Raw genomic sequence first — 11,751 nt, 5'->3', positions numbered from 1 at the left:
AAAAATTAACTCAAAGTGTTTGACTAAAGACTTAATTTGAAACCACAAAACTCTCAGAAGAAAACAGAGGGGAGAGAAGCATTTTGGCTTTGACAATAATTCTTTTTTTTGGATAGGACACCTAAAATGCAAAGAAAAAAAAATAAAAAATAAACAAGGGGGCCCACATTTAGCTAATAAGCTTCTTCACAGAAGAAAAAAAATCCATCAATGAAGTGACAAGGTAACCTATAGAATGGGAGAAAACACTTGTAAACCACCCATCTGATAAGGCTCAATTTAAAAAAATGTAAGCAATACATAAAACTCGATAGCAAAAAAAAAAAAAAAAAAAAATCAATTAAAAAGGGCAAAAGTCCTACACAGACATTTTCCCCAGATATTCAAATGGCCAACAGGTATATGAAAAGGTGCTCAACATCACTAATGATTGGGGAAATGCACACCCAAACCACAATGAGAGGTCATCTCTTGCCTTGAAGGATTCATCATGGAAGAGAAGAGGCCAACGTTGGTGAGAATGTGGAGAATGAGAACCGCTGTGCACAGTTGGTGGGAATGCACACTGGTGCAGCTTCTAAGGAAAACAGTATGGAGATTCCTCAAAGAATTAAAAATAGAACTACCATATGATCTACCACGTTTACTTCTGGGTCTAGATCCAAAGGAAATGATGTCACCTTCCCAAGGGGTATGTGCACCCCTGTGTTTACTGCAGCATATTTACAATAGTCACATCATGGAAACAATCTACGTGTCCAACAATGAATGAAGAAAATGTGATATATATATATATATATATATATATATATATATATATATACACACACATAATATACATACACACGCACACATACAATGGGATACTATTCCGCCATAAAAATGAAGGATCTGTGACAACGTGGATGAACCTTGAGGGAATTATGCTAAGTGAAATAAATGAGACAGAAAAAGATAAATACTGTGTGATCTCACTTCTAGGTGGAATCTAAAAAACTAAACTCATAGAAACAGACCAGATGCGGTTGCCAGACATGGGGGTGGGGTTGGAGGGTCTGGGTTACAATCTTTCAATTTGTAACTTGTAAGAAATGAGTTCTAGTAATACTGCTTCATATACTTGAAAGTCGCTAAGAAAGAAGATCTTAAAAGTTCTTATTACAAGAAAAAGTATGTTTTATAACTGTGAGGTGATGGACATTAGTGAACTTGACTGTGGTGATCATTTCACAATTGATACATGTATCCAATCATCATGGACACCTCAAACTGATACAATGTTACATGTCAATTATATCTCCGTGTAACTGGAAAGTAATTTAAAAATCTTTTGCTGCCTATCTTTACTCACAATAGTTCATTGCTTCATTTAAAAATAGTTGTCATAAAAGGATAAATACTTCATGATTCTAATCTGAGGTCCCTACAGCAGTCAAATTCACAGACACAGAAAGCAGAAAGGCAGTTGTCAGGGGCTGGGGTGGGGGGAGGGGACAGGCAGCTAGGGTTTCATGCGCCAGAGTTCCAGTTGCGCAAGATGGGGAAGTTTTGAAGATGATGGCATCGAAAGGTACAAAGCAGACGTGCTCATCTGTGCTGACCTGTACTCTTAGAAATAGTGAAAATGACAAATGTTGTTTATTTCAGCACAATTTTTAAAAAAATTTTAAAAATTACTTATTGAGTGGCTACTAGATATCAGGCAGTGTGCTATGTGCTGGGGACAAAGCTGTGACTCGAAGGACAAACATTTACTGCTCTTGAGAGACTTACATTGTGGCAAGGCTGCTGTTAGTCAAACTTTTTGCTAATCTAGAGCAGAAACAAATAACATAGAAACTGAACAAACAATAGAACAGATCAACAAACCAGGAGCTGGTTCTTTAAAGAGATCAACAAAATTGATAAACCTCTAGCCAGACTCATCCAAAAAAGAGAGGTGGCGGGGGGAGGGCCCTCGGTGGAGGTGGGGGGTGGGGAGCAAGGGAGGACTCAAATAAACACATTCATAAGTGAAAGAAAAGAAATAACAATCAACACCACACATATACAATTATATGAAATTATTATGAAAAATTCTATGCCAACAAACTGGACAATGTAGAGAAATGGATAAATGCCTAGAAACATACATTCTACTAAAACAGAATTAGGAAGAGATAGGAAATCGGAACGGACTGATTACCAGCAATGAAATTGAGTCAGTAATCAAAAAACTGCCAACACGCAAAATTCCAGGACGAGACGGCTCCACAGATGAATTCTACCATTCTCAAACTACTCCAGAAAAAAAAAGAGGAAGAAGAATTTCCAAATTCATTCTACGAAGCCCACATTATCCTGGTAACAAAACCAGATAAAGACACCACAAAAAAGAGAACTACAGGCCAGTACCTCTGAGGAACATAAAGGCAAAATTCCTCCACAAAATACCAGCAAACTGAATGCAACACTACATTAAAACGTCATTCACGGCAATCAAGTGGGATTTGTTCCCGGGGTGCAAGGGTGGTTTAATATTTGCAAATCAATGTGATACATCATATCAATGGGAGACAGGGATAAAAACCGTATGATCATTTTAATAAATGCAGGAAAAGCAGTTGACAAAGCACAGCGTTCATTTATGGCAAAAAAAGCTACAAAAAAAATTTAACAAAGTAGGGTTAAAGGGAATGTACCTCAACACAGTAAAGGTTTCACGTGAGAAACTCATAGCAAACATCATACTCAATGGGGATAAACCGAGAGCTCTTCCCTTAAGGTCAGAAACAGGACAAGGATGTCCACTGTCACCACATTTATTCAACGTAACATTCGAAGTCCTAGCCACAGCAAGCAGACAGTGGAAAGAAGTAAGAGGCATCCAAATTGGTACGGAAGAAGTCAAGTTTTCACTGTTTGCAGATGACCCGATTCTATATGTAGAAAACCCTGAAAATGCCACCAAAAAAACTACTAGAACTGATAAATGAGTTCAGGACACAAAATCAATGTGCAGAAATCTGTTGCCTTTCTATGCGCTAATAATGAAGCAGCAGAAAGAGAAATTAAGAAAGCAATCCATTTACAGCTGCACCAAAACCAATAAAATACCTAAGAATAAATGTAACCAAAGACGGGAAAGATGTGCACTCTGAAAACATAAACTGGCGATCAAAGAAACTGAAGGAGGCACAAAGAAACGGAAAGACATCCCACGCTCAGGGACTAGAAGAACAGACGTTGTTAAAATGTCTACACTCCCCAAAGCAATCCGCAGATTTAATGCAATCCCCCCAAAAGCATCACCAGCAGTGTCCACAGCACTAGAACAAACAATCCTAAACTTTGGAGCCAAGACCCCCAAGCAGCTAAGCAATCTTGAGAAAGAAAAACAAAGCTGGAGACATCACATGTTATATTACAAAGCCATAGTAATCAAAACAGTACAGCACTGGCATATGCACAGATCAATGCAGACTAGAAAACCCAGAGACAAACCGACAATTTTATAATCAATGAATCTTTGACAAAGGAGGCCAGAATACGCAGTGGGAAAAAGACAGTCTCTTCAACAAATGGCGCTGGGAAAACTGGGCAGCTACATGCAAGACAATGAAACTGGACAGCTTTCTCGCACCACACACAAAAATAAATTCAAAATGAATTAAAGACCTAAATGTGAGACCTGAAACCATACAAATCCTAGAAGGGAACATAGGTGGTAATTTCTCCGACATTGGCTGTAGCAATATTTTTCTAGATCTGTCTTCTGAGGCAAGGGAAACAAAGCAAAAATAAACTATTGAGACTACGTCAAAGTAAAAAGCTTCTGCACAGCACAGGCAACGATCAACAAAACTAAACACAACCCATGGAATGGGAGAAGACATTTGCAAACGACAGATAAAAGGTTAGTGTCAAAAATATATAAAGAACTTCTATAACTTAACACCCCAAAAAACAAGTAATTCAATCAAAAAAGGGGCAGAAGACATGAACAGACACTTTTCCAAAGACATCCAGATGGCCAACAGACACATGAAAAGGTGCTCACCATCATTCATCATCAGGGAAATACAAATCAAAGCCACAATGAGACCCCACCTCACACCGGTCAGAATGGCTAAAATCAAAACACAAGAAACAACAAGTGTTGGTGAGAATGTGGAGAAAAAGGAACCTTCTTGCACTGCTGATGGGGATGCAAACTGGTACAGCCAAGTACGGAGTTTCCCCCAAAACTTAAAAATAGAACTACTGTACCATCCGGCAATCACACTACTGGGTATTTACCCCCCAATGACAAAAACACTGGTTCAAAGGGATACGTGCACCTCGGTTCATAGCAGCGTTCTCTACAACGGCCAAATTATGGAAGCGGCCCGAGTGTTCACAGACCAATGAATGAAGAAGAAAGATGTGGAGTATGTATACGTACACCGAGCGGTATTATTCAGCCCTAAAAGGAATGAAATCCTGCCTTCTGCAACAGCATGGATGGGGCTAGAGAGTATGATGCTGAAACAGGGAAAGGCAAATAGCATATGATTTCACTCACTCACGTGTGGAATTTAAGAAACGAAACAAATGGGCGAAGGGAAAAAAAGAGGGAGAGACGCAAATCAAGACACAGAGTCTTAACTACAGAGAACAAAGTGGTGGCTGCCAGAGGGGGGACTCAGAGTACGCTTGTGACGAACATGTCACCCTACTATGTCACTCCACTGCACACCTGAAGCCAACACAACGTTGCATGTTAACTACACTGGAATTAAAATGAAAACTTGAATTTTTTTTTTTTGCCGATGTCATTAGTGAGAATGCTACCTTCCTGTTTCAATCCGCATTTTATTATTATTATTTTTTTTAACGTTTATTTAGTTTTGAGACAGAGAGAAACAGAGCATGAATGGGGGAGGGGCAGAGAGAGAGGGAGACACAGAATCGGAAACAGGCTCCAGGCTCTGAGCCATCAGCACAGAGCCTGACGCGGGGCTCGAACTCACGGACCGCGAGATCGTGACCTGAGCCGAAGTCGGACGCTCAACCGACTGAGCCACCCAGGCACCCCTTATTATTTTTTTTAATGTTTATTTATTTTTGAGAGTGAGAGAGAGTGTGGGGGGGGGCGGAGAGAGAGAGGGAGACACAGAATCGAAAACAGGCTCCAGGCTGCGAGCTGTCAGCACAGAGCCCAACGTGGGGCTCAAACCACGAACCGTGAGATCATGACCTGAGCTGAAGTCGGACGCTCAACAGACTGAGCCACCCAGGCGCCTCTCAATCTGCATTTCCTTAACTCCCAGTGAGGTTTAGTGCATTTCACATATTTGTGGACCATTTGTTTTCTGTGAAGCACCTGTGGTCATCTCCCCATTTTTCTACTGCATCGTCTGTTTCTTGTTAATTTGCAGCTGCTCATTGTATTTTGTGGCTCTTACCTCTTTCTCTGTCTATACCTTGCAATGATCTTCTCCAGGTCGACAGCTTTGCTTTGGGCTTCTGTCCCCGTACCCGCCGGCCTGTGCCCCTGGGGATCTGTGCGTCAGCCTTTCCCTCATGGCTTCCACATCTTTGCTTAGGATGATATTCTCCATCTGAAGATTTAAAAACAAAATTCTCTTACATTGCATCCTGATACTCTGATAGTTTCATGGGTCTTTAATCTCTCCAGAGTTTAATTTTATGTTTGATATGAGGAGAAATTTACTTTTTTTTTTAAATACGGGGACGAATTATACTCAAACCACATACTGAATTATCAGCGCATCCTTTCTGCTGATTTAAAGTATCATAGTGATAATTCCTTATTTTCCTTCCACTGACCTTTTTGGGTATTCCTTCCCAGACACCATTTATTTTAATTTCTGCAGCTTTTTTTTTTTTTTTGAAACGTATTTTTATCCCCAGAAGGGCAAACCTTCTCTGAGAACCTTTAAAATGTTTTTTCTTAGCTATTTTTGTGCATTTACTCTTCTAAATAACTTCAGAATCAGTGTGATACTACATAGAATTTATAATTTGGAGACTACAGACTTTAAGACACTGAATCTTCCCATTCAGGAATGAAAGAAGTGTCTCTACTGACTCCACCAGAATTTAAGAGCCACTGGGACAAGTGCCCCATAGGACAGGTGGAGAGAGCGCTTTGACAACTTGGGAGTTGGCAGACCTTGCTTGGCCAGGGCCAGGGCCGGGGCCACAGCAGGGAAGAGGAGGTTTGAGGAACAGGAAGGATTCCTTCCAGAAACCCTGTTTTGGTTCACGCGCCAATTCCAAAGCAAGCAGGCCTCTGCAGAGAGCCCTGAGCACCAGCTGACGGAAGGTTCTGGAGCCACGCAGGTGAGTCCACACAGACGCTCACCACTCTCCTGTCTTCTTCCGGGGGCGGCTCCCCGGTCCCACCGTGACTGCCCGTGCACACTTGCGGGAGACCTGCTCCCCGCCACCCCCTGGCAGGTGCGGAGGCCTGCTGGCTGCCCGACAGGAGACCACAGCACCTCAGGCACGTGGGTCTCCTTTCGAACATGGAGGTGGTGCCTTCTGCAGGGCGTGGCGGCTGCTTCTGGCCGCTTGGGGCCGGAAGGCTGTTCATGTCGCAACACTCAGAATGCTGAGCTCAGGCAAAGGCACAGCCAAGTTCAAACAGCATATTCCTCCACGAAGGGCTGCACAGGACCTTCCCTTGTGCTGTGAAGTCACATCCGTGTGAACTGGACAGGACTCAGGGTTTGGGGGGTCACAAGGCCTGGTCAAAATCCAGGCTCAAGACCAGAGACCTCAAGAAAAGCCTGCACTCCGACTTCTCATCTCTGAGATGGGAACGGTGTCACGGACCGCAGAAGCTGCTGCCCAGAAGGAGAAAGAGGCCATGTGAACTGCAAAGTGCTGTACTCACGTGAGGCATCAGAGGGCTCTGGGCTTTCTCTCTGGGGCCATTGGGCAGCCCCGAGCTGCCTGTCTGACAAGGTCTGATCCATGTGGGGAAACTAAGACACAGAGAAGCAAAGAAATAAATGAAGCGTCTGTATGGGGGAACTTCTAAGCCAAAGGCAGTTTTTACGGGGGCGAGAGCATCTCCTGGACATAAGTAAGTTTGTAACGAGGCAGCCGTGGAGCAGCGTATGGAGAGTGGGTGCTGGAAATTGTTAGGAATGACTGGTCTCCGCGAGGGTCATTGGAGGAGCTCAGGGATGAGCGGCCGAGACAGGGAACAGAAATAGAAAATACAACTTGAAAAACACAAATCATTCTTGGACACCGGGAAGCTGATACCATTTTCCCTTCTCCTTCCTCTTCCTCTTCCTCCTCCCCTCCCCTCCCCTCCCCCTCTCCCTCCTCCTTCTTCTTCTCCCTTTTCTTCTCCTTCTCCTTCTTCTTCATAAAAGTTAAGGGAGAGCCTGAGAACACGAAACCACTGAATCAGACGGTTAGGAACGGAGGAAACGGGAAGGACACTCGGTTCACGAGGCTGAGGTAGCCTGCAGGTCCGGGGACAGTTCTGGAGAGAAAGGGGGCGGCCAGGGGCCGGACCCTACGTGGCACCTGCTGTCTGTAGAGGCTCCTGCATGCAGCCTCGCTGGGGTGGGGACTGGAACCAGGCTGCGGGGAGGGCCGTGCTGACAAGCAGAGACTTTTGAAAAGAAATACAAATTGACCAGTCTATTTTCAGGTGACACCACCAGCAACAAACGGTCCACACGGAGATGTTTTCCTGGGCCTGCTTTACGGGCCAGACGGCTCATCTGACTACAGGGCTGTTTGTGCAAGGCTGACCTGCTGCATCTTCTCGGGACCGTTGGGCCCTCTGCGGCTTGAGCCAAACCTCAGGAAGAGCCCGTTGGGTCTGGCAGGGCCTTGGGAGCCCGGCGGCCGGTGTTTGCACCAGCGACCTCGAGGCTCACTGTGGAACTTGCTCACCATGACCCTGGCACCCTGGTAGGCTCAGAAAATGCCGGAAGGAGGGTATCTTAGGTGTATGCAAGGGTCCCGGCAAGAGCCGCCCACAGTGCAAACCAAGAGGAGGCTGTCCCAGGCCCTGCTTTGCCACTTTCTTGTAGCGGAACCCATCTGAACCAATCCAGGAGACCAAGCAATCGGTCGGCTTGCCTTGAACACACGAGCCTCCGCGTTACGCCCGGACACAAGCTTCCATGCCCGAGAGCCTCTTCTGGTAACTGCAGGAGAAAGCGGTCCCCGTAACTGGGGAGCAGGGGCCCCGTCCTAACACGTACCCTCATCTCGCCAGCAATCTTGGGTGTCTGCAGTAATTCAAGGGACAGCCTGGAGTAACTAGAAACCATTTTTGGAGGAAGGCCTTTGAAACATCAAACCGAAGACATCAGTCAACAGACCTCCCTGCCTTCGCTGCTCCTGGCCAGTTAACGGAAGCTGACTGCTCAGGTAACACACCGTGAAATTCTGGCCGCAGAGGACGCCGGACGTTAACTGTGTTTCATGAAACTGCACCACAAGTGGCCAACCTGAAGAAAATAGTTCACGGTTGGGTTTTCCTTCTGTGTTTAGTCACGGAAGTGGCGTCACCGGGCCTGGGACGGGAGGCGCGTTCTCTGCCTGATGTTTGCCGCCTCCCCCCGCAGTGCAATGTGGTCTGTGCATCGCAGGGGTGATCAGCGGTTCATTTTTAACCCTAACGGATGTCCACAAAGATCATTCCCTCCGTTCTGCTAAAACCCAAGCCTTAATTATCTCGGCGCCTAGAGGCCTCGGTGGTCCAGCGGCAAATACCACAGAGCTTTTCTGAAAATGATTTTCGTTCTAAAAGGACATTTCTTCCGTGGGTGGGATAGGCTCTTGGCCACGCTAAGTATCTCTCGGGGACAAGCGTCTGGGGGGAGCCTGCCGCCCTCAGCAGGGGTGCACCCCAGCACCCGGTGTAGAGGCCGTGAACGGGAGCGGGGGGGCGGCTGAGTTTGGGGGGCGACAGGAGAAGAGCCGGGGGACGTGGGCTCACGCTGGTTTGCTCTGTGCAGAAAGCTCAGGAGGGCAGGAGTCCAGCCGGTGTTTGCTGCAATGGAGGAAGTGATCCTGACCGTTGCTTTTTCTCCTGGAACTTTTCTAATCAGAATGGATCTTGCTGTCAGGAAGGCTAGAGGCCATCAGAAGTGAGCTATGGGGAAGGTGATTTCCTGGACAGGCAGACCGGTGGAGCCCCGTGCACTTGGACTTTTTCTTTTTTTTTTAGTCTAACAAGAATCAATATTTAAGATTATGCAATGTCCATACCAGCCCGAAGTAGCTGCCAAGCCAAGGACAAGGGCTGGATAATTTACAATGCAAGGAATCCATTCTTTTTGCGAGGGGGAAGGGAGAAATCAAGATTTAAGCTTCTTATCCTGGGCTGAACTTTTCTCCTCCGTTCTAAATGGCACCAGACGTAAATAAACCATTCATTTTGTTTTGTATGAGCAGTCTACGCTTGGCACACACTCGGAGGCAACGACAGGCCCGTCTGAGATCCTCGACCCCCACAGGTCTGGGCTACAACTGCCTTGACAACAGCAGCCGTTTACACGTTTCTGACTCACAACCCTTTGGTCCTTTGGCCCGAGCCACGCCTGCTGTTGGGTTCTGCCCCCAAGACCAGCAGAGAAAGCCCTTCTGTTGTCAGCGGCTGATGGTTCCCGGTCCCGTATTTTTAACGTGAAGATGAAATATTTATAAATGCCTCGTCAACAGCATCCCATAGCCGGGCCCTCCTGAAGCCGCAGATGTGGGCTGTGCTCACTCGCAGGATGGCAGGGGTCGCGGGCCGGGGGAGCGGGCAGTGGCACTGTGGACAGACCTGGGCCACTATTTACAGGCCGGGGCTTGTTCTCAAAAAGCCTGCCTCCGGTCCTGGGCCAGTTTCCTCTGTCTGCAGTGACTGGAGTCCCGGCCTCCACCACCCCAGGGCCGACCTGCCGGGAGCCTGGACACCGTCTATCCCAGTGGGAGGGAGCCATTTCCCGCCGCCTGGAAGTGAAGGGCAGAAGACGGGGTTGGAGCCAAGAAGCAATGGAGCCGTGCACGACACTTTCCTGCCTCCCACGGGGTGGGGGTGGCGTCGTGCTGGCTCCCGAGGGAAAGGGCTGGGGCCCGGGTGCCCCCACGGGTGCTCCCCCAACCCCAGCCGCTCTCCCACCCACTTCTCTCCCGTCTTCGTTCCTCCAGAATCGGCGTTGACGCTGACGTTATGGGCGTCTCCGCCCAGAAGGCAGGTGGCCTGCTCTTTACTTTCTGACCTCTGGCCGACAATGCACAGCTGGCTTCCTATGTGGCAAGCGTCCGTGATCTCAGGGCCGACTGTCCAGACAGCAGGACGAAGCCCCAAAGCAGGGGCTGCACGGAGGGGTGTCAGAGGTGGGGCTCTGAGGGGTGCACAGGCTCGGCCTCACGAAGGGGTGGCATTCCCGGTGACAGCGTGGGGCTGGGGGGTGTTGGGAGCTGGGGACGGCCAGGGTGACCGTGCCAGGGTGACGGGCTGTGCAGCCTGGCTGCTATGCTGCGGGAGGGCTTGGTGGGAGCCAGCAGTGGGTTTCAGACAGGAGCGTGTGGCCTGTGGAGTTCCGAACAGCCTGGTCACTGTGGGGACAGGCTTGAGGGGCCAGTGTGGCAGATGGTGAGCTGGCGTGGAGCGGGGGCAGGGCAGCCAGGGAGCAGAGCCAGGAGGCCGCCGCGGGGTGGACAGACGGATGCTGCAGACACCTTGGGAGACGGAGGAGAATCCACACCAGCTGCTCCTCATACGTCGGCTTGGGGAACCCTCTTCACGAGCCTCTGAGCGCCCCGGCAGGGGAGAGTGCCCCTCCCCCCCAACCCCCCGTGCCAGCCAGACCTCTTGGTCCAGAGATGGTGAGCAGGGAGGGCCTAGAGCCAGGAGCCAAGCAGGCACAACGTGGGGAACGCGACACGGCTCTCGGGGACTCGGCTCTCCTGCCTGAGAAGCGGGGGCACTGAGACTTGCTGATGGGATGGTAGGGGTCAGTGCGCTGGGACAGAACCCCAGGTGACACACCGGGATGGGGCACGGGGGATGACACAGAGGCGGAGACGGCCTCGGTGTGCTCCCCCAGCACTGGACACAGAAGAAGCCACGTCCTCGTGCCACCGTGAAGCCTGGACAGGAGGACGGGGGCTCGGCTGTACGCGTGACTCCCGGCCTAATACTCTGTCCAGACGTCCAGGCCGCGCTGGGCAAGTCCCACACCCCCCAGCTGACGCTGGTTTGGAAGAAAGCAAGCGAGGGCCAAAGTAGCCTGGCCCACTCTTCTGCCCTGAACTTTCCTGCGTGCTGTGCAAAGGGCAGAAAGGAGGAAAGTCCACCTCCCTTCCCGGCGGTGCTGCTGACCGGGTAAAGGCTCAGAATCCAGGCCGTTCTCGGGCTGCTCACGGGCATGAGCTCACCGAGCAGCTCCACCCGGCCCAGCCCCCAAAGTGGGAAGCCCCCCAACTGTCTGCCCACCTCTTGGGACTGCGAGTTTCCACGAGATGAATAACGTCTGGACAGCGGCTTTGCACACTGTAGAGTGCTGCCTACGCGTGACTACTATTCTCGTTTCCACACGTGAGTGATGCATGGGGCTTTCTTCGAGCGCCTGGGATCGGGGCGACCACATCCTTCCTCAAAATGGGCCAGATGACACCCACACGGAGCCGACATAAACGTGTGGACATCCAAAAACGGGTCTGGACCCCCAGTGGGCAGTGATGCTGCCCCAGCGGATGGCAAACACTGAGAAGGAAAGGCCCCTTCTTGGGTCTCTT

The 11,751-nt window shown here is 49.0% G+C and overlaps 1 long non-coding RNA gene across 2 annotated transcripts in view; it reads right to left on the bottom strand.

Annotated features, from left to right (window-relative positions):
• Window positions 1–5,280: 5,280 nt before the first annotated feature.
• The window catches only part of LOC123577221, a 39,280-nt gene continuing 32,809 nt past the window's right edge, over window positions 5,281–11,751 (bottom strand). For both annotated transcript variants that reach the window (XR_006701770.1, XR_006701769.1), the window contains 2 exons: window positions 6,884–6,974; window positions 5,281–5,582 (listed from right to left, as the gene is read on the bottom strand). This is a non-coding gene — a long non-coding RNA (uncharacterized LOC123577221). The remainder of the gene's footprint in view (window positions 5,583–6,883; window positions 6,975–11,751) is intronic.

This window comes from Leopardus geoffroyi, chromosome D2, assembly GCF_018350155.1.
Source record: "Leopardus geoffroyi isolate Oge1 chromosome D2, O.geoffroyi_Oge1_pat1.0, whole genome shotgun sequence".
Classification (NCBI taxonomy): domain Eukaryota; kingdom Metazoa; phylum Chordata; class Mammalia; order Carnivora; family Felidae; genus Leopardus; species Leopardus geoffroyi.
The sequence above is the reverse complement of the archived record's forward strand: the minus strand, read 5'-3'. Positions and strand labels throughout refer to the sequence as shown.